General features: G+C 40.7%; 1 protein-coding gene and 1 long non-coding RNA gene across 2 annotated transcripts in view; one reads left to right on the plus strand and one right to left on the minus strand.

The window, feature by feature from the left end:
* LOC309695832 overlaps positions 1 to 23412 on the minus strand; it is a 350850-nt gene that overhangs the window by 157757 nt on the left and 169681 nt on the right. The window lies entirely within an intron of this gene.
* The window catches only part of LOC309695821 (leucine-rich repeat and fibronectin type-III domain-containing protein 5-like), a gene marked incomplete at its 3' end in the record, with an annotated part of 120866 nt that continues 119113 nt past the window's right edge, over positions 21660 to 23412 (plus strand). Inside the window, exon 1 of the mRNA XM_082516733.1 lies at positions 21660 to 22661. The remainder of the gene's footprint in view (positions 22662 to 23412) is intronic.

The following is a 23412-nucleotide window of genomic DNA, read 5'->3' on the forward strand; positions in this document are numbered from 1 at the left end:
TCTGAGTAAACTCCATTGTATTGATCTGCTTTGCTCAGAGAGCACTATTTGGGAGGGCAGTAGTGTTTTCTGTCTGTCTCTGTACACTCAGACAATAATTTAACATTAAGGGCCACACGAATACTTATTTATTGTTCACAAAGTATTTACAAATACTTACATATACAGTATTTAGGAAACATTATCATTCATATATTATGTGCTGCAAAGTCTTCACTTAAATCCTGTGTTATTATTGCTAGCAGGTTACCTGAGATCCATGCAAACTACAGAAATGAAATCACGAACAGAGTGAAACACAAACCGGAAACAGCCACCGTTTGTCTTCAAAGTCAAAGTTGCTGCTTTTGAAATGTGTTGGATTTAGCATTACAGCAGAACTTATACTGTAAAGTTAAACATTCTGTTTCCAGTTAACGTTCTAATATTCCATATTTTTAAGTATCAGTACCACTCTGCTGAATGAATAAATACACATTTTTCCCTACCGACTAGATATTTCTCGGGGTCACCGACCCGTCTCTAGGTCTGTGTGACTGAGGCTGCGGATGAACTATTTTTAATCTATTCTCATAGCGTAGCTTTAAGGTTAGTGAATCAGTTAGCTGTCGGTAGGCCAGTCTACCATTTTGATCCAGACTGACTATCTTAATAGATATTGGATTAATGTGGAATCGCCAATCCCTAGAGGATGAATCTCATTTTCTTTTGTCTATTAGATGGCCAGCAACAAAGTACTGATTACAGATCCTCAGACGTTTAAACTAGGACATATATTCATTTAACTAAAATCCTTGTTTTTATCAATCTCCTTTTAATGTTGTGACTTTTGATTGGGGTCATAGCTGTTTTTATATGTGCTGATACAAAGACAAAGAATCCTAACTGACACAGTCTGCAGCTTGTGTGTTACAGATTTAACAAGGATAGTAAAGAATAAGACAACCCCCTTTTTTGGCATCTTTTATTTTTGGTAATTATTGCACTCACTTGCAATGACTGTCTCATTTGCAACCTGGTAGTTGTTGAAATGAACCGCAGTGACTGAGTGTAATTTAAATCTCCCTGTATTTAAAGCTCACTGTTAGTGAGGTCGTGGATCATTAGCTGTTCTTCATCTTCAGTCCTGTCTATCACAATCTAATGAATTATAACAACGTATAAATATATACTGTGTCTAAGTCATATTTTAGATCCAATTATAGAACTGTCTCATGAGTTCTGACACCCTTATTAGTAACGCTCAGTGTAAAAAAAAAAAAAAAACATTTAGGTAACACCTTTTAGCACCTTTAGCTGGTATTGTGTGGTGCTTATTGTCTGGTGCATCACTTCATAACAGCAACACTGATGTATGATTAGAGTAAACTGAAGTTTACTGTAATTCTGCACTCAAACACAGAGAGCCTTCTTCAGTCAGAACCATCAAAATAATCATCATATCATGGAAGAAATTAAAGTTTTAGTTTAGACTCTTTTAGTTTAGATCAATGTAAACAAATTGTGAACCTTGACGGAAGCTTCTGAAATCATAAATCCATAAACCATAATTTCCAAGCCCTATAAGGAATTCAAACTTCAAACAATAATTAGGATAAATGAACCTTTCATTTAACCCAACAGTTACAGCTTAGAGGACATGGTGTTATTTTCTTTTACAGTACACTCAAATGTAAATTATCTATTTAAGAATTTAAATCCATTTTTGGGAAAGATTTTAGGATTTTAGGCATTTATGCAGGGACCAGCTGTTAAAAAATGTTTTTACTATTCCTCTGTTTTACATTGGATCCACAAATTTCATTTAATAGTTATCTCTGTATCTCTACATTAGCTTAAAATTGTGATACAAGAATGCTAACAGAGAGAAATTACTCACTATAATTTTCTCATACTTTTGTGTGCAAATGTTTACTTTCTTTTTGTTTTCATTTAAAAGTTAATAAGAGTAACATTTCCTAAATTCCTAAATTTAGTGTAAGAAAAGAAATAAACAAGAAGTGAGATGGGGAGGCTACAAAGATCCCTGTCAGAGGTGTCAGAGGGACAAGTTGAGAAAAGCAATGGTGAACAAGAAAGAGATTAGAAGAGAAGTTCTCCAGGTTTAACTTACTATCTGCCTTTATCCTGTAATGACCCCGCTGGCTCTCTTTCTGCTGTGACTTCAGCTATGAATATAGACAGACCTTTAATCACTGCTTTGTGTATCCCACTGCAGATAATGTTCATCCGCTGAGTGCAGTGATAACAGTCGCAGGGCAGAAGCTTACGCGAGAAGCTTTACCCAAAATGTTCATTCATACATTACATTTACTTCACAGTACACTTTTTTGACTGTGGTTAGCAGCAAAAGCTCATAGCAGAACGTTTGTACCTGTAAAGCGTGATGCTGTGGCAAGTCCAGCTGTCAATTGTGTTATAATGAGGTAATCGGTTTATACCAGTTTATACCTAACAGATACCTTGGCATAGGGCTTCTACTCGTTTTGTGTGCTGATCCAATACCAGTGATAAATCAATGAGCTCCCTCTGTGAGGAGCAGCCTGGGAATTATTCATTTGTCTTTAAGGCAACCTTAACTTGAACATTGCTTCTCAAACCTTGCAGCGATTAAATGCAACCAAGAGGATACATTTACTGAATTGGTATAAATTAGTAACAGACCAAATGACAACAGAACAAAAATGGATAAAAATAAAAGCTCATATTCAAGTTATTTACCTAATTTATGTGCACTAGTCTCACTTAAGCTCAGTGTCATAGGCTACATCATGCTGCTGTTTACGGTCACATTACGTAAAGCTGAACCGATAAGAGATGAAGTGAAATATTAATGGAGCTGGTGAAAACACATAATGTTACTGCACATGAATGAAGTGAGATAGACGTCCCTGTTTTTCCACAGTGTGAACTCACTTGACTAAAACTGCTGAAAACATACAAATAAGCTTCAGTGAATTAGCAAAACGCTGTGCTTTGATATTAGCTTCCTCTACGCCACATTAGATTTTGTGCTAGCTACTGGAATGTTGCTGGAACAGAAAGAGAGAGAGAGAGATTATTTTTATTTCTTTTTATTTCAAGGAACCCTGAAATGATTGATCAACACCCGCAACAGAACAGATGTGCATCATATGAATACATCATTTTATGAAGAATAATGAATAAACTCAAAAACATATCTCAGCAGCCACAGTGACAAACATGTAATGAAAAATAAACCATATACTTTTTATAACATCAGACTATCCCTTTCTTAAGACACACTTGCAGGCAGCCACATTGACAGCACTGCATTACCAATGTAAACAGTTGCTCATACTGATGCAGGCACATGACAAAAGTAAATGGAAAATGGGAGAAAAAGGAAATGCTGTTCAAAATATTTTATTTGGCACACAAAAATGGCGGTGTTGGCATTTGCTGCTCCTGTTTGCTTCACAAAGAAATAGTTCAAATTGTGCTGAATTTAAATGGTTTCAAAAGAACAGTGCAGTAACCGAGGGCCAAGTGGATTGAGTTCATAAGCTCGGGAAAGTCTGCCTGCTTACATTAGTTTTATTTGAATACTGCACTACTGGGTGGTTTTTTTTGTTGTTTTTTTTCTTTACCACTATAGTGTTGTCATTCTGAAAACGCAATGTTGGTTTGTCAGCTCATGCACAATGGATTAAAATATACGTAAGATAACCATCTATTGCTTTACAAACTCCAGCTCTAGCCAGAGGTTTAAGCCTTCATCTATGCTTTGGACTTCCTTTTACTCGTAAAGTGTCACCAAGAAGTTTATATTCACCAAGGGCTGCTAGAGAATGCAGCATGATAATTTATAGGTCAGAAGTTTTTCATGATTTAACATCTACAGTAAGGGATAGATGAATGGGTAGACAGACAAACAGATGGTTGGGCAGGCGGACACACGGATTAACTTGGATATTGTATATGTATTTTATTATGACATTCATTGTTCTCAGGGTATATTTAATGATGTGTTTTGAGTCATCGTGAAGATTACTATGAAATCTGGTAATACAGGGTTTGCATTTCAGTTATTTTGCCAATCCTTGGACTTTTCATCTGCCATGTAAGAACTGGATAGTGAAATCAGGTATGCATAGCAGTTTTTTTTTCTTTTTTTATATCAATAAATGATCGAGAATTAGGATATACATTTTATTGAATAAATTTCTCTGTGTTACATAGGCTTAAGCAGTTTACAGTGATCAACAAATAGAAACATAGTGATGCATGGAACCGTCATGAATGAGAAATGATATATGACATTCATGTAGTAAAGAGGCTGCACAATTTTGTTTAGTATGTCTTGGTTCTGAATAGTTTGCTCCAACAGCTGACTCACCCACTCCTGTTTTCCCCTTCTCCCACTCACTGCCTCTTCTATAGTTCAGAGTTTCTGTTCAGTGTCTAGTGAAGATGTAGAAAGCATTCTGTGGCATCGTGGTCATGCTCAAGTGCCTCTTTTGTGTGAGTGTACTGAGTTTGAGATAGATTACATATGTTTTAATCTGGATATACAGGATCGAATCAAAAAATAGGAAAAATGATCTATAACCTCTGCTAATTCTAAGCTTGTGTGGACGCAGTAAACATGATGATGTCTTAACATAATGTATACGCAACAAATGACATATTACACTTTCGTTATTTATTTATTTATTTAAGAAATATATAATATAAACCAAAGTGCAGAAGCAGTGTGTGATAATTACATACACTCCATGATTCACTAGCCCATAAAAAAGATTTTATCGCCAATAATTTGAAGCAACTTGAAGTAAATGTTTTCTGCATGACTTTATCAGTCACTCACATTCTTCTGAAGGAATTTTAGCTCACTCTTCCTTAAAATGCTGCTTTAGTTCATTTCGGTTTTCAGGCATTGATTTATTCACAGCTTTCTTTAGTTCCCACCACATTATTTCTGGTAAGCTGAGATTTGCACCACTGTGACTCTTTTCCTTTGTGGCCATTCTGTTCTATAGTGGATTGTACTTGGGATCATTGTTCGGTTTCATGACTCAGTTTTGTCCTAGCTTTAGCTGTTGGACAGATGGGCCCATGTTTGACTCCAGAGTACTTTGGTATAGAGGAGTTGGTAGTCAACACGATGAATGTAAAGTGCCCAGGTGCTATGGCTGAAATACAAATCCACAGCAGCACCCCTCCAGCACCGTACTTCACAGTTGGTATGAAGTGATTGTGGTGGTATGGTGTTTCAGTTCTGGCTACCGTGGTGCTGTGTATTATGGCTAAAATCTCCACACTGGTCTTGTTTGACCAAAGGGGAATTGTTCCAGAAGTCTAATGGTTTGTCTGGATGCAATTTTACAAAGGTAAGTCACATGAAACGATAGAAATAGTCTCACCACATTGCAGAACATGAATTAGCAAATTCAAGATTCTTTATTTGTCACATGCATACAGGGAGTGCAGAATTATTAGGCAAATGAGTATTTTGTCCACATCATCCTCTTCATGCATGTTGTCTTACTCCAAGCTGTATAGGCTCGAAAGCCTACTACCAATTAAGCATATTAGGTGATGTGCATCTCTGTAATGAGAAGGGGTGTGGTCTAATTACATCAACACCCTATATCAGGTGTGCATAATTATTAGGCAACGTCCTTTCCTTTGGCAAAATGGGTCAAAAGAAGGACTTGACAGGCTCAGAAAAGTCAAAAATAGTGAGATATCTTGCAAAGGGATGCAGCAGTCTCAAAATTGCAAAGCTTCTGAAGCGTGATCATCGAACAATCAAGCGTTTCATTCAAAATAGTCAACAGGGTCGCAAGAAGCGTGTGGAAAAACCAAGGCGCCAAATAACTGCCCATGAACTGAGAAAAGTCAAGCGTGCAGCTGCCAAGATGCCACTTGCCACCAGTTTGGCCATATTTCAGAGCTGCAACATCACTGGAGTGCCCAAAAGCACAAGGTGTGCAATACTCAGAGACATGGCCAAGGTAAGAAAGGCTGAAAGACGACCACCACTGAGCAAGACACACAAGCTGAAACGTCAAGACTGGGCCAAGAAATATCTCAAGACTGATTTTTCTAAGGTTTTATGGACTGATGAAATGAGAGTGAGTCTTGATGGGCCAGATGGATGGGCCCGTGGCTGGATTGGTAAAGGGCAGAGAGCTCCAGTCTGACTCAGACGCCAGCAAGGTGGAGGTGGAGTACTGGTTTGGGCTGGTATCATCAAAGATGAGCTTGTGGGGCCTTTTCGGGTTGAGGATGGAGTCAAGCTCAACTCCCAGTCCTACTGCCAGTTTCTGGAAGACACCTTCTTCAAGCAGTGGTACAGGAAGAAGTCTGCATCCTTCAAGAAAAACATGATTTTCATGCAGGACAATGCTCCATCACACGCATCCAAGTACTCCACAGCGTGGCTGGCAAGAAAGGGTATAAAAGAAGAAAAACTAATGACATGGCCACCTTGTTCACCTGATCTGAACCCCATTGAGAACCTGTGGTCCATCATCAAATGTGAGATTTACAAGGAGGGAAAACAGTACACCTCTCTGAACAGTGTCTGGGAGGCTGTGGTTGCTGCTGCACGCAATGTTGATGGTGAACAGATCAAAACACTGACAGAATCCATGGATGGCAGGCTTTTGAGTGTCCTTGCAAAGAAAGGTGGCTATATTGGTCGCTGATTTGTTTTTGTTTTGTTTTTGAATGTCAGAAATGTATATTTGTGAATGTGGAGATGTTATATTGGTTTCACTGGTAAAAATAAATAATTGAAATGGGTATATATTTGTTTTTTGTTAAGTTGCCTAATAATTATGCACAGTAATAGTCACCTGCACACACAGATATCCCCCTAAAATAGCTCAAACTAAAAACAAACTAAAAACTACTTCCAAAAACATTCAGCTTTGATATTAATGAGTTTTTTGGGTTCATTGAGAACATGGTTGTTGTTCAATAATAAAATTATTCCTCAAAAATACAACTTGCCTAATAATTCTGCACTCCCTGTAGTTATACAAGTACAACACGGAGTGAAATGTATCCTGATACACTCCATAACTGTGCAAAAGGGGAAAGCAGAAAATTATGTACATTCAGTGAATATATATAAGATAAGATAAGATAAGATAGAACTTTATTAATCCCTCGGGTGGGTTCCTCTGGGAAATTCGACTTCCAAAAAGCACAGCAACGACCGAAGTTACAGTTACAGAATTGTTATATATATATATATATATATATATATATACACACACACACACACACACACACACACACACACACACACACACATATATAAATACAGAGACAAATATAAATAAAATATACAAAGGGGATAAATAGAATAAATAGGAATAAAAAATAAAAATACAAGTGAATTGCACATTTCAAGTATTGAGTCTATTGCACTGTTGACTATTTACAAAAAGTATTGCACAAGGTATTGTACAGTGAGGTGAAGAGGCACTACAGCTTAGTTGTTCCCCCCTCCTTTGTCCTCCTGTTTCCCCTCCCTCTCCCCTCCAGGGAGGAGTTAAACAGTTTGATGGCGTGTGGGACAAAGGAGTTTTTAAGTCTGTTAGTTCTTGTCTTGGGGAGAAGCAACCTGTCACTGAACAGACTCTTCTGATTGTTTATGGCCGTGTGCAGAGGATGCCCAGCATTGTTCATAATGTCCAGCAGTTTCTTTAATGTCCTTTTCTCTGCCACTGTCACCAGAGTGTCCAGCTTCATGCCGACCACAGAGCCAGCCCTCCTGATCAGTTTCTCCAGCCTGGATGAGTCCTTCTTTGCTGTGCTGCTCCCCCAGCACACCACAGCATAGAAAAGTACTCCAGCAACCACCGACTGGTAAAACATCCTCAGGAGCTTCCTGCAGATGTTAAAAGACCTCAGCCTCCTGAGGAAGTACAGTCGGCTTTGGGCTTTTTTATACAGGTGCTCTGTGTTGCATGACCAGTCCAGTTTATTGTCCACCCACAGCCCGAGGTACTTGTACTTGTTGACCACCTCCACCTCCTCCCCCTCTATCTGAACCGGCAGTGGACCTTCTCTGGACCTCCCGAAGTCCACAACCAGTTCCTTAGTCTTTGAGGTGTTGAGTTGCAGGTGGTTTGCGTGACTCCATGCGACAAAGTTCCTCACCAGACTTCTGTACTCCTCTTCCTGATCATCCCAGATACACCCCATGATGGCCGTGTCATCTGCAAACTTCTGAATATGGCATAATTCAGAGTTGTAGCAGAAGTCAGAGGTGTACAGGGTGAAGAGAAGAGGGGACAGCACAGTTCCCTGTGGTGCTCCTGTGCTGCTGACCACAGTGTCAGACGTGATGTCCTTCAGCCTGACGTACTGTGGTCTGTCGGTGAGGTAGTCGGAGATCCAAGCCACCAGGCAGGGGTCCACCTCCATCCTGTTCAGTTTTTCCTGAAGCATACAGGGCCCCCCGCATATTTGGGGGGGCATTATGTGCAGTAAGTGGCATTGTGTGGAACAAAAGTCGGAACAGTTTGTTGCCAGGATGGGATGAGTCCTTTAGTATCTGAGCTGCTCTAGTCCAGCATCTCCTGGTGTAGATGTCCTGAATGGGGAGAGCAATCCTGCAGCAGTGTTCTGCTGTCTGGATCGCTCTCTGAAGAGCCTTTTGGTCCTTAACACAGCTGTTCCCAAACCAGTAATGGATGTTCTGTGTGAGGATCCTCTCCACAGCGCCTGCATAGAAAGTCCTGAGGATCAGTGGCAAGACCCTGAACTTCCTCAGTTGTCAGAGGTGGTACAGGAGCTGCCTAGCTTTTTTGGACTGTATCTTAATGTGGGCAGACCATGTCAGGTCTGAGGAGATGTGGACACTGAGATACTTGAAGGACTGCACCCTCTCCATTGGAGCTCCATTGATAATAATGAGCTTGTAGTCCCTGTGCTGACTCCTTCTGAAATCCACCACTAGCTCCTTGGTCTTGCCGACGTTCGGCTGGAGGTGGTTATCCTGGACACAATGATGCCAGATTCTTCACTTCATCAATGTAGGCCGCCTCATCGATGTTGGAGATGGCCCCCAACACCACAATGGTGTTGGAGCCATGGGTGGCCACACAGTCTGAAGTATAGAGGGAGTAGAGCAGTGGCAAGAGTACACACCCCTGTGGTGCTCCCGTGTTGATGGTGATGCTGTTAGAGACGCATCTACCCACCCTCACCACCTGAGTTCTGCCAGTAAAGAAGTCCAACACCCATCCACACAGACAGCTGTTCCTAGATCCCTCAGCTTTGTGAACAGTTTACCGGGCACTACTGTGTTAAACGCTGAACTCTAATCAACAAACAGCAGTCTCACATAGTTACCCTGTTTCTTGTCCACGTGGCTAAGGGTGGTGTGCAGGGCATGGGCGATGGCTTCCTCTGTGGATCTGTTGGCTTGGTAGGCGAACTGCAGCAGATCTGTGCTGTTTGGGAAGCTAATCACCTTCATTACTACCGAGGTCCGTGCAACTGGCCGGTAGTCGTTCAGGCATGAGGGCTTGTTGTTCTTGGTCACAGGGATGATGGTGGATCTCTTGAAGCATGTGGGGACCACAGAGTTTGCCAGGGACTCATTGAGGATGGAAGTGAACACACCTGCTAGCTGGTTAGTGCAGCAGACGGCCGGTGTTGCCATCTGGACCCGCCGCTTTCCTTGTGTTCACTCTCCTCAGAGCCGCTCGGGCATCGTGCTCCGCTATGCTGATCACGGTTCTCTCGCTTATGATGTCACTGTCCTCAGTTGTCAGGCGGTAGTTACCATTAGCCGCCTGGCTAATCTCGAAATGGGCGTAGAATTGGTTCAGGTCATTGGTGAATGCACAGTCTGCGTTGATTGGCGCAGTGTCCCTGGTTTTGTAATGCGTAATGGTGCGTAGTCCCTGCCACATGCTTCGTGTATCACCCTGGTGGAAGTGAGACTCCACGCGCTTTCACCACCAGCATTTGGCATCTCTCACTACGCGCCGCGCACTTAATGAGGCCGCTTTGTAGGCGCTCATATCGCCAGTGGCGAGACCCGCTTTGTAGGTGGCGGTCCTGGCGTTCACTGCAACGCGGATCGATCTGTCCACCCATGTTTTCTGGTTTGGGAATGTGGTGACTCTCGCAGTGGGGATGATCTCCCCGCTAGCATGTTGACAAAGCTTACTGCTACTCCCCTAAACTCGTTGATGTCGACTGCGCATGCTCTGAACATGCACTCAACGATGTAGACTGGGACGTCTTGTAGCTTAGCTTCAGATTGGGCAGACCAGTGTTTCACCTCCCTCATGGTTACTTCTTCCCTCTGTATGTTTTGTTTATACTGAGGAATGAGGCATTGTGGTCAGACTTCCCAAAAGCCGGGTGTGAGACAGTTTTGTAGCCCTGCTTGTATGGCGTTACTGTGCAATATGTAGGAAACATCCTGAAAATTTAGTCCCAAGCCTAGATATTCTCCAGCTTTACTTAAACATAGGCTGGACAATATACTGTTTTTACTGCTTGATTGATACAAATTGGTTACTTCAGTGGCCATGAGCGTTCAAAACACTGCGATTTAGGAAAACATGCAAAAACACTTTATAAAATCCCTTTCCACAATTAGTAGTGCTTTCACATTCAGGCATTTAGTCAGCAATTATTAAAGCTGAATTACTCTCAGGAATGACACAATTTGAAATTATTCTAAATAAGAACCAGCTCCTGATTATCTCTTGTAATTATCAACCCCATTTTTGGCAAATGAACATTTTGGTGTCATTCATTGTGTCACGAAACATTATTATGTCAGTTTTTAATGAAATATGAAGTTGCTGTTTAAAGTGCTTTTACAAGGTAATTACCCCAGAAATGGACACAGTAGTCATGGATTCTTTTATTGTTTCCATGTGCAGCCTCTGACAGAAATGGAAATCAATGGCCTGTTTTCACTTTATGCTGTATAGGAAATTATTTCCACAATAATATTATTTTCTTGAGGGTGTAAAGACTCAGACTAATTCTCTGACATTTTCTTCCCTTTACTTAGTCTCTCTCATGCTTATGTCTCTCATGCCAATGTTTTGGAGCTTACAATGTGTCAGCCATGCCCGTATGCGCCTCTTTGAGAAACTCTAAATTCGTTGGTCATATCAGAGCATAGAGTTTATTAGTAATGCCAGCCTTGCTGTTGTTCAGTGCTGAACGAATAAGAGGCTTGCAGGGGAGGCTTATCTGTCAGGGTGCACACGCAGCAACAGACACATAGCCCCGTACGCAAACACAAAGTCAATACAAAAAGGCAAATATGTCGGCAGAGGCTCAAAAAAGTCAAAGGAGCATGCATGTAAGCACAGATAGTAACACAACTGTTGGCATATGTAATGTATGGCATGTAAAGACAAAGGCACTCTAAACATGCAGACACACAGCTCCCTTTGGTCATGGTGAAGTGTAAACAAGTAAAAGATGGTTTCAGAGTGATTGTGGCCTTGTATTGTTAGGTACAGCATGAATAAGAGGCTTGCAGGGAAGGCTTATCTGTTTGCCAGCGCACACACACACTCTTTTCTCACTCACATGTGCACAAACACACATCTATCCTAACTCAGATAAGGCTTCTAAAACTGTGTAGATAACATTGCGAGGCAGTGTATGGCACAGATTTCACCATGAAAAGAACATGTACATGGGAGCATACACACATGCGCGATGGGAGCATACACACATGCGCGCACACAGACACATGCACACAGACGCACATTCCAGTGTTTCATGGTGTCATGTTAGGACAAAATGTTCAGGACTGTTCCATAAAATAACACATTCAGGCAGTTCTCCTTAACTTTTCAACATCTCTTATCGTGTTGTTAAGAGTAATGTTAGCATCTAGCTTTATTGCAGTAGTGCAAAGTGTGGATCAGGGAAATTATTTTACTGCTATTGGTAAATAATCATCATCATTACTATTGCATTAATAATATAATTTACAGTATTGATATTGTATTCAGAGGTTTAAACAGTGTGTGTGTCTTTCAGAAAGACTAAGTTGCAGGCTGACAGGAAGTTGCAGAGAGTTTGCAGAAGTGAAAGCAGAGTCTAAGTTATTCCGAGGAGCAGGCTAGACGAGGCTATTTGAATTACTAGGTTATTCAAATTGTCTGTTATACTTTTATATTCTTTCATTAAGTTTTTAGTAGAGGTTCTCGATTAGAACATTTATTCAATATAGTACATATAGTTTCAGTTAGGTTATTGTATCTAAGGATGAGCCTCGGTTCTGGTAAAAGGTCAGAAGTGCAACGGGTGAGATGAGAGAGCATGTAAGGTCAACACATACACACACACACATTAGTTAGACTCATTTATAGGTGAGAAGTTGGTCATGTTTGTCTCTGGAAAGAGGAACAGCGTCTGGCAGGATGTGGGGCTCGTGTTCCAGACGAGATAGAAGACAATGTTCTTTTAAAAACCGTGTTAAAAGTCATTGTGGTTTTGATTTGACGTATGTATATTCTGTCTGTGACGTATGAAGGGGCATCATTAATTCAAACCCTGATGCTATAAAAATCTGTGTATGCTTTGATTAAGTTGAAGATCAATCCCTATCTGCATACAGAGTGGTCTTCCCACGCATGTATTCATTAAAATCAATTGTTTGACCAAGATCTTCTGGACCAATGGTTGTTTGTACTCTCCTTCCTCAATATTTGAACCTTAACATTTGGGAGCTTCGTCCGGTGGTTGAGGAGGGAGAGAATTGGAGGTGTAGACGGTGAAATTCGGTGGTCCGTTGTGGTCAGACAGGCAGGCGTGACCTGGCAACCAAACTGAGGGGACAGGCGCCTTTATAAAAGAGGTAGGCACAGGCCTGTTGATTTTATCCGAAGTGTGCTGAATTGGATGATAAAATTAAATGTCTATTCAGTAAAAGTTGCCGGTAAATGTCTGCTTTGATTTTGATGAGAATCTCATGACAGTACTGAGGATTTAAAGCAGTTGGACTGCTGAAAATGATTGAATGCAGTTGGACCGCTAAAAGGATTTAATACGGTTGGACCGTGGAAAGCAGTTGGACTGCTCAATGATTTTAGTATGTTAGGGAATTTGGTTATTTTTTGGTTATAAGGTAACTCTAAGAGTCTGCTTCCTTAAGAGTGTGTGTGTGTGTGTGTGTGTGTGTGTGTGTGTGTGTGTGTGTGTGTGTGTGTGTGTGTGTGTGTGTGTGTGTGTGTGTAATTTAGTATGGATAAAAAGTGTTTCTCAGCCTTATTATTTTCTAACAAAGCTGACTGTGTCAGAGCTGTCAAAACTTTGGCTGATAATGAACCTCATACTGTAGACTGTCTGTAGATCCATGCGCTATAGATGACTCAACAGTATAAAAAGCCTACTTTACTGCCTTAGTGTCTTACCCATAGAAATTTTTTTTCAGGCTTAACACTAGAATTACTGAGCCTTTTTTTTCCCTAGTGCAAGTCCCTACTACTAGATTTACTAGCCCTGCGGAAATTCCCCCGACCCTAACAGAGAGATTCAGGTCTTTCCTTACCTGCAAAGCTACTTTCCTTCCTTACCTGCAGCGTACAATACACCATGGTAGTTTCTATGTGCAATATTTCTCATATGCAATATTAGCTCTTGTCAATCCTTGTCACTACATTGCATGCCTGTCCATAAACTTATATACACAGAGTTGTACATATATTTGTATAGCCACACCTTACATAATATACATCAAGTCTAGTTACACACACACGCACACACACACACACCTATATATATATATAGATAGATACATGGATAGATATGTGTGTGTGCATATATATAATATGTATGTGTGTATATGTATATATGCGTGTGCATATATACACGTGTGTGTATTTATGTTTCCAGATTGTTTGTATAGGGCACTGTCTATACTGTGCTCTTTGTAACCATGTAATAGTTTTATTTAATTGTATTTTATAGTTCCCATTAACCTGTCTTCCACCATGTTTTTAAGCAGGTTGGTCTGTGCTCACATACGCTAAATTGTTTTCCTTTTTAAATTATTCTTTTATATGGTAAATGGTAAATGGCCTGTATTTATATAGCGCTTTACTAGTCCCTAAGGACCCCAAAGCGCTTTACATATCCAGTCATCCACCCATTCACGCACACATTCACACACTGGTGATGGTAAGCTACATTGTAGCCACAGCCACCCTGGGGCGCACTGACAGAGGCGAGGCTGCCGGACACTGGCGCCACCGGGCCCTCTGACCACCACCAGTAGGCAACGGGTGAAGTGTCTTGCCCAAGGACACAACGACCGAGGCTGTCCAAGCTGGGGCTCGAACCAGCAACCTTCCGATTACAAGGCGAACTCCCAACTCTTGAGCCACGATCCCCTTTCAAATAATAGCAATAACATAGTATATTGGAATATACTGTCAGTGAAAGTATAGACCAAAAAGAAACCACATACTGTGGACACAGTAATGTTAACTGTATAAAATAGGGTTGTTGTTTTTTTGTTTGTTTTTTTACTTGTGGGGTTCGGTTCACTGTTTCACTAATGCTGAGGCATCTAAGACTGCAGAACCAGCTGACTGAGTCCCTGCATTGTGCTGAAATAGTTGAGCTCTTTGATCAAAGCTCTCTGGCTTGTTTAAAAATGTAGTAAATATCAAAACAACTTACTTTTGATCTCATTATAAGTAATAAAATTCAGGCAAGTACTGGTGTCGTTCACTTAATAAGAGCATCAATGCAGTCTTGTTGTGACTCTAGCACTATCCACTGTATTGAAAAGCTCTGATCTAACAGCCTGAAATGGCTCTGCTGCCTTTTTTTTTTGACTGCTAACTTCTTTGCACAGCAGGGCTGTCTGTCTGCGCTGGCATATTGTACAAGATGCTTAAATTACCTCCAGTTTTAGCAGCTATACTGAATTTAATGAGGGTGAACTCTCATTAATTCAAGTTCCACAACAGAATAAAAAAAGGGCAGGCAGGGGATTACTCATTAGTCTGCTTTCTGTATTAATAATATGCAGCCTGAAGTCGTCAAAGTATATTTCTTTTTTGTTCTTGCAAGTTGCAGTTAATTATCAGAACATTTAATAATGTCACAAATAATTACATTATTTCTTAGTAGTGTTATGTACTACCATCAAAGCATTATGGCTTCGGAACTGAATGAAGCAATGTGGTCAACAGGACCCTGCAGAGGAATTTCAAAATGAATCCTTAAGTGTAACATTTGTTTAAAATTCTATCCTTGTAACTTATATTCCTGATATGTATAATAGAGTGAATATGTGGACACACTCACCTGTATAATTCAGGCTTCATTGTGTCAATTAACTCTGGTGTTTAACAGGAACACTTCCAGCTTTTGGTTGTGTTCGCTTTCTAAATTTGGCACACAATGATCCAATTACATGATACCAACCAGCTTGAAATTTTCACATAAATCCCCTGCAGTACGGTGAATTTATGTTCACTGGATCAACTGTATTATGTGAAGGTTATGCTGCACTTTTATCATTTACAAACAAGATTCAATCATAGCTATAACCTGGTAATAAGTAACTTTACAAGACTGATCAGAAACACAGGATCTAATCCTATTTTCTTTATAGTAGGATATCCTATATTCACCTATATAATTATAATAGGGATAAAATACTGTTTAAGTTTTCAAATTACTGAAAATTTCAGCGGTCTGATTCCAAAAGCATCCCAGGGCTGAGACGATCAAAAAATCTGTGTTATCAGTCCTCCTAAGCTTAAGAACCATTTCCCTGCACCACTATAGCTTAAGATGCGCTTAGAGATGATACCAAACCTGCAGGAAGCGGGAACATTACACTTTCATTTGATTCATCTGCCAGTTTCTCCCCTCGTGATCCTCAGCTCCCATTTCCTGCTACTGTAATCATCCTTTCTCGATGAAATACCACTCTCCCAAAATTTTCTTTTATTGGGTGTTGCACATTGTATGCCTACAGAATGTCATTTACAATGGATGAAAAGCATACTCACAAAACTCACACCACCACTGCTTTTAAGTATTTTATGTGCAGGAAGGAAATAACTTCCTGCAAGAGCAACTAAACTGATCAAAGTTTTCTGTCTTATAAAAAGCCGTAAACAGCAGTAAGCTGAAAGCTGCCGAGATACAAAATGTGTTTCCCCGTGTGCAATTAGACATGCAGTTTGTGATCTATTGGTTTTTTTTGTTTTGTTTTGCTTTTTTACTAAAGCTAACATATACAGTACAGTAGCTTTTTGTTAAAATGCTTAATATTCATGTTGTATAGTACATACGTTGTAATGATTGGAAAGTTTTAGTTTGATTAGTTTTGTCCATTGGTGTACATTAGTACAAGTCCTTTTTCCTGTTGCCTTGAGCAGGGCATCTAGTGAGATCATTATGCATGCTCTAATTGTTTTTATTTTATTTTTAATAAATAAATAAATATATAAAAGATTAAAAGAAAAAAATCCTAGATTGGGTCATTCGTGAGTAGGTAGGCCTACACCCTTGACCACTCATCTCATCTGTGTGCAAACGGATTGCAGTCAGTATTACCTGCTGCCATCTGCAAAAGCCATAACAGCTAATCAATAGCTTGATCCATAGTGACAGAAGGCTAAAGCTTCGGCAGCTTATGTTGATACTTACAGTGCTTTTGTGCTCCCATCACCAGGTTTTGCTCCAGTGGATCGAGGATGACACAAACAGTACTTGTCCTGGGGATTTTTGTAGCTTCAGTTACAGCCAGTTCTATGAAAATAATGTGTGACCAAGTCACATTCTGGTAAATGAAGAGAATTTAAGAGATTATCTCAAGAGTCTACGCTGACAGCTACAACAGCTTGGACTGTTCTAAAAGGCTATATCTGTAAAGTAAATGTTCTGAGGTGATACAGAATAATCAGAATCCCTGGGGGATCAATAAAGTATTCTGATTCTGATTCTGATAATACAAATATCACTGAACTACAGCTGCTTTACACTGCCTCACACCACATCAGACCTTATCTTCAATTGGTTACTGGATGTCTACCTCTGTGATCACTGATCCAAGTCTCAGTGAGCGGATTTTTATCTAGCCATCCAATTATTTCCGTCTTACCACTGTTTCCAACATGGTCCCCGGATGATCATACAATCAATGCACTGATCGGCACTACTGGAAGTCTCTGCTTTTCTGGCTCAGAGTGTCAAGAGGATCGGTCAGTGACTTTCCTTATTATATATGAAACTGCAGGTAGGACTGATTTTAGTTTCAAATAAAAATGACAGAAGATTAAAAAAAAGAAAAGAAGTACTGTCTATAATTTGACAGGACATTTGTCAAAATTTGTCCTACTTTATCCAAATTCACTCATAAACCATGTCCCATGGTGATTAATGAAAATAACAACATCACCACCATCTAGAGGGACAGCCAAAGGATTAAAGTCACGATGATGTGTTTGTCAGGACCATAAATGTGTATATATTATCCTTGTACAAAACTAAGTGGGAATTTTATCTGAAGGTGTTAGCATTCATTTGATTATACTCATAAAGTTAACCTAACCACAACAAAGTGACACTTCGGGATCTATGCCATCACTGCATAGATTATCATGAATTTTAAAAATGCCGTAGTAGATGAGTCTGATTAGGTTTCAAATGGTTAATCGATTGTTGATTTCACACATTTGTGGGCTCTTGGCTAACAAATGGATTGTGATTTCAGCAGGGAGCAATCCCATCAGCCAGCTGACAATGTCTCACTGATTTTAACATATGTTAAGAGCTAATCAATAAACTGATTGGCAGCAGCAGTAGCCTGAAGGTTAGACTTTGTCCATTTATTGTCACGGCCAGTCAGTTTGTGGCACTGAGGTCATACATGTAACGGTAAACATTCAGCTCTATTAAGCTGACATTCTGTGGGGATGTAAAGTAGTTAGTGTAGCTGACATCAGCAGTTCTTAAGTGCTATTTGAGTCATAACAGGAAAATGACCTTATTTAATCCCTCAGATATGACTTCCGTCCAACAGGACATTCCAATTCAGCATTTTTTAATAGACTACAGCAGTGTTCACTCATAACAGCTTTACAACTCTTTAACAAGTAAATCACATAGAAAAAGATACATTTGCACAACATTTTGGGTTATCGCTCATTCACCATGCAAATTTATGGACAAATTATTATGGAACATGCCAGGTTAAATGAAAACTCATTAGCCTTCAAGGCACCTAACCCAGCAACCCTGTTGATGATTTGGAAAGACTAGCCCACTGATTAATTAAACATTAATGATTACAAAATGAGAGAATCCATTAGTCAGTAATGACATCTTGACTGTATGGCAAAGCTACACAGAAAACTGAAAGTGCTCACTGCTTTTTATTTATTTTTTTATTATTTCCTTTCTGCTCCAGCAATCCTAACCATAGACCACCCAGTCTCTGATTCCATGGACCACCACCATTTCTTATCAGTGTCCTGCAGAAAAGCCATATCTTAAATTTTGGCTTTTGTGGAATGGAGAGCTGATAAGACCCCATACATCTGAGCGGATCCCCTGTGAACCACTGAATCTGATATCCCTGCAACCTAGCCTTAACAGCTTTAATATATTTAAGGTATGTGACGCTTTGCAGTCTGGATCATGTTCTCAGACTACATATCCACTTGTCTCAGAACATCATGTCGACTGTGAAGTGGGTACATAAAAATCAGAGAAGATCCACTTCAAACTGTATAAATTCTCTAATCTCTGTCAGCAGCTTCACCTCTCCCCTCCATGTCCTTATTTTCTCAGTGTTCTGCTTATCAACCCAGAGAGGGGTCACTTGATTACTCACTTCTTTCTTTTCTTTAAGCCACAACCATCTGTCACATAGAGACATAGGAACAAGGAGAAAGTGAGTTGAATGACAACATGACAGGTGATGCATATTTGAGCCAGAACAGATTGATGACCACCGTCAAGACTAACTGGCACGGGAGAGGGAGGCATAGACAAGAAAAATAATTTTGATAAAGAGGAGAAAAATATATGTTCGTGCGCTCCACACATGGAATAAAAATGTTTCAAATAAGAACTTCCACGCACCTGTTCTGAGCATTGTAAAATACCACAGGGTTATCGGTGAGTATTCCGGAAGTATAGTCGTTTTATTTCAGAATAAAAGCGCAACAATTTCATACACAACGTATTCTGGTACTCTGGTCATCAGCGTTAACGTTGTTGAATATTATGGTTAGAAACTAACAATCACACCTACCAGGCTCTCTTTTGCTCTCTCTTAAATTGATAGCATTTTGTTTAGATACAAGTTAAAATTAATTTACCATATTAAACAGATTATTTTAGTTTAATTGACTTAATGCGTTTGTTAATTGGCCCACGTTGGCTAAAGATAACCCTCAGTTCTCTGCATTGCATAGTCTGCAGTCCCCTTAAAGCAGGGTGGGCAATGAATTTTCCCAAGCGTAACATTTGAAAATGGGACAGAACTCAGTTCTGTTCAGTATCTATTTATGTCTTTATAAGCTTGTTGGCGCAGTTCTCCACAACAGCCTGGTTTATTGTGTAAACCAGGGGTGTCCAAACAACTTACTCCGGCCCGCGGTCCATTTTTAATTGGCCCACAAGTAATTTTATAAATAGAATAGAATATGGCCCGCACTTCAACTTTTACTAGAGTATTGCACTTCTTAGTTTTAACACCAGGGGAAACTACTGTTGATCAAGGCAGTTGCTCCACCAAAAAGGACAATCACAGAAGAAATGTACCCCAAGTTACTAAACATGGCAGAACCAAAGAAGCGAAAGGTAGAAAGTGAATGCAGAAAATTTCAGACACGGTGGGAGAGTGAATATTTCTTCAAAGAATTCAAGGGGAAGTGTGTCTGTTTGATCTGCACTGAAACTGTGGCAGTTATGAAAGAGTATAATGTACAACCTCATTATGAAACCAAACATCAGGCCTATGCATCCTACACTGGTGCTGAGCGAGAGCAGAAATTAAAGCAAATGGTAGCTCTCCTGCGGGGTCAGCAACAGTATTTTTTTCGTGCTCAAATTGTCCAGGAAAAGGCTCCAATAGCCAGCTATGAGGTCGCCCAACTCATCGCAAGACATGGCAAGCCTGTTTCAGATGGAGACCTCATAAAACACGGCCTCGTTAAAGTCACTGAAATAATGTGCCCGGAAAAAGTGCAGGACTTCAACAACGTCAGCGTGTCCAGAGATACAGTTGTGCGACGCACTGAAGACTTGTCAGCCAACATTAAACTGCAACTGTCTGATGAAGCTGTGCTTTTGATTTTTACTCCATCGCATGCGATGAGAGCACCGATGCCACAGACACCGCACAGCTGCTAATTCTTTTGCGGGGAGTGGACGAGAGCATGAGCGCTTTAGGTGAGTAAAAATATATATTCCACAGTACCCGTGTGTTAATGTGCAGGTACACATGCTTCAAATATCAATAATGCGCATCAATTCTGTCACTACCGTGCTTTTGCGCACAACTCTCTTATATGCACAGCGCACGCACACGTAGTCAGCTGTTCTCATCTGATGCAGATTTGCTCCTTGATCAAGTAACATTTGTCCGGATTTTTGGCACGAGTGGCGTACGATCAGCACCGCAGCTGGATGGCCCGATTTACATACCCAGCACAGCTGATACTCACCAGAATAATTTACTAAAATTATATACACTCCTGTTATTAAGTCCAGTTCAGTCTGTTAATGTTGATAACCGTTTCAAACGAACGTTAATAGGTGTTGCTAAGCCTAATAACTTAAATAACAAGCTTGAAATGTACCCGTCCCATTTTCCCCTTTATTGTTTTTTCTCTGTGCTGTAAATCTTCTAAGAAGAAATCTGAGGCTGCTGTTCTGAGAATGAGCTACCAAAGCTTTTTCTGGATAAATCAATAAATTTCTATTTCCATTTATGGAAAGCTGTGATGAAGGCAGTTTTGTCTTTAATTATATTCAACAATATAACATATTCGATCACTTTTAAGTGATTTTTCTAACTTTAATACACTAAAGTTAAGGTTATATACCTAATTTCTAGTAAGTGACCCGGCCCCTCCTATATTTTTATGTATGTGGCCCTCAGTGAAAAAAGTTTTAACACCCCTGGTGTAAACCCTTGGGAAGATTCATTAAGTGATTGGTAGCAGAATTCATGTTTACATAGGAACATCGTGGAAGCAAAGGGATCCTCTATGGGCAGACAATGACAATCAGACACTTAAGGGCAGCCTCAGACATTTTTATATGACTACTTTATCAAGAGCGGATGTAAATTAAACTTCACATTCATGGTATGGAGGGTGCCTGGGGTGGGGGGTGGGGATTCTATTACCATTCAAAAGTGAAGACTTTTAGGAATTTGGGAAATTTTGGAATGCATTTTGAATGACATGCAGACTTGCATGGGCGGATAGATTCCTCAAATGGTATTCCAGCCATCTGCCACTGTAACACCAGTGGTGCAATTTTATAAATGTTCCTATATCCAGTCACACTGTCAGATTCTGTCCTTATCCTAAAAACCAGTTCCATGTGGTTAAAAAAGTACTTGAAAAGCGCCACTCGCTGCTTTTATTTTGAAATCTGTATGAGGAAGCGATGTTCTCCTCTCAGATGAAACATGGCACTTGTCGGACCTGACACGCTCCGGGGATTAACGGTAACAGAGCAGCGACCTGCGAAGAGGATCGCGAAGCAGGTTAAGCTTTCAGTGAGCGAGTAACCGGGCGGCAGCTTGGCCGGGACGTTACTGCTCTTTTTATTCTGCTTCATTTTCTGCCCTTTTATACATTTTCCTCTTCTCTTTAACTCCTGACTGCAGCAGAGACCCACAGAGTTGAGAGCGGGTGAGCGACGGGAAGAGAGACTCAGAGACAGAAAGAGAGAGAGAGCGAGAGAGAGAGGACAGCAAGAAAGAGAACGGGAGGGAGTGGGTGAAAAAGAAAATCCCAAATTCGATATTAAAAGCTTGTCGAACAAGCCAGGAAATGTACTGGTTTGGATTTTAAGTGCTTAATAACCAACAAACTCTCCCTAACCCGCGGAATTTTTCTGGATTAATTTGAGTTTTCCACCCCTTTTTTCCTACCTGGGATATTTTCTGCCTTGCAGCGGAATTCTCCCTGTTTCACCTGCCCTAGGTGAAAGAGGGAGGAGAAGGAGCGGAAGAACAGGCGAGAAATAGAAGACAAAAAGAAGGAAGACAGAGAAGAGGAATGAGACGGGCGGAGGGCTGAGAGAATCACTCCAGTTTTCTCTCGGATCGGATTCTTCCCTTACCAAGCGGATGGAGGGATGAAACCGGGAGAGAAGAAGACGGGGGAGAGTGTGAAAGAGAGAGGAGCGAGAACAAGAGGAGGATGTAGTCGTCGGGCGCTGTGAGAATGCAAAACGGACGCACCCCTCCGGAAGATCGGATTGAACTATAAACCTAAACGGAATTTACAGACAGCCAAAGGATATTACGCACATTTACTTCGATATATACGTATATGGGGCATATTTTCGTATTTGGAGCATATTTGTGTGGAATTACAACTATAATTGCCACTATCTTCGCAATAATGGGATTTGGAGAAATAATTGAGCGCTGACAGCCGGTGAACGAAGAAAACCTATCCTTGAAAGAGGTAAAGTTTAAACTCTTTTATTTCTTGTTTAACGCACAAAATGAAGGCTCGGCTTTCTCTTGCCCTCTCTATCTATCCACCTATGCCTCCAACTCTTCCTTCTCTGTGCCTGGGTCTGCTGGAGCCGGGGAATGGTCGTCTGTTGAGGGGTAAAAGAGTTATTTCTAGACTCCCGTGCGCTGACATTTAGTCTGGATGCTGATATGCTGCGGGAAGGAGGCAGAGGGGGTGTAGTTTGATAGCATTGGGTAGGTGGCTGGAGGGCACAGAGAAGGGGCTAGTGCATTAAAGAAAACCACCACTGAGAACATTGCAAGGTCAAAATTAAACCTGGCGTAAGTTACAAAGGCTCTGTGTGAGTCTGTGGAGGTAAAGCCTACATTTTGAGCAGCTCTCTCCGTGTGTGTGTGTGTGCACGCGGGCGTTCGAGCCCGCGAGCTCAACCAGAAAGAATGAACAACTTGAGCGTGCGCGCAACGTGCGTCTCCAGCGAGAAGAAAACCCACTAAAATGTCCATGCAGCGGTTATTAAAGCGCGCAGGTATCTGCACTTCAGCACGCCTTTTTGTGCAGTACGCGCCACACCTTTACCTGATACCTGAAAATAAATAAAATTAAATCATGCATCAGTGTTTGTGCGCGTGCGTAAAGCAATTAAACCCACACACAATGTAACTAGAACACCACAACGATTTAGCTTTAGTATCCACCGTCTGTCAGTTTCAAATAATGACAGGGATGTTTTGTGTAT

This window comes from Aulonocara stuartgranti, assembly GCF_965226115.1.
Source record: "Aulonocara stuartgranti genome assembly, chromosome: 19".
Lineage (NCBI taxonomy): Eukaryota > Metazoa > Chordata > Actinopteri > Cichliformes > Cichlidae > Aulonocara > Aulonocara stuartgranti.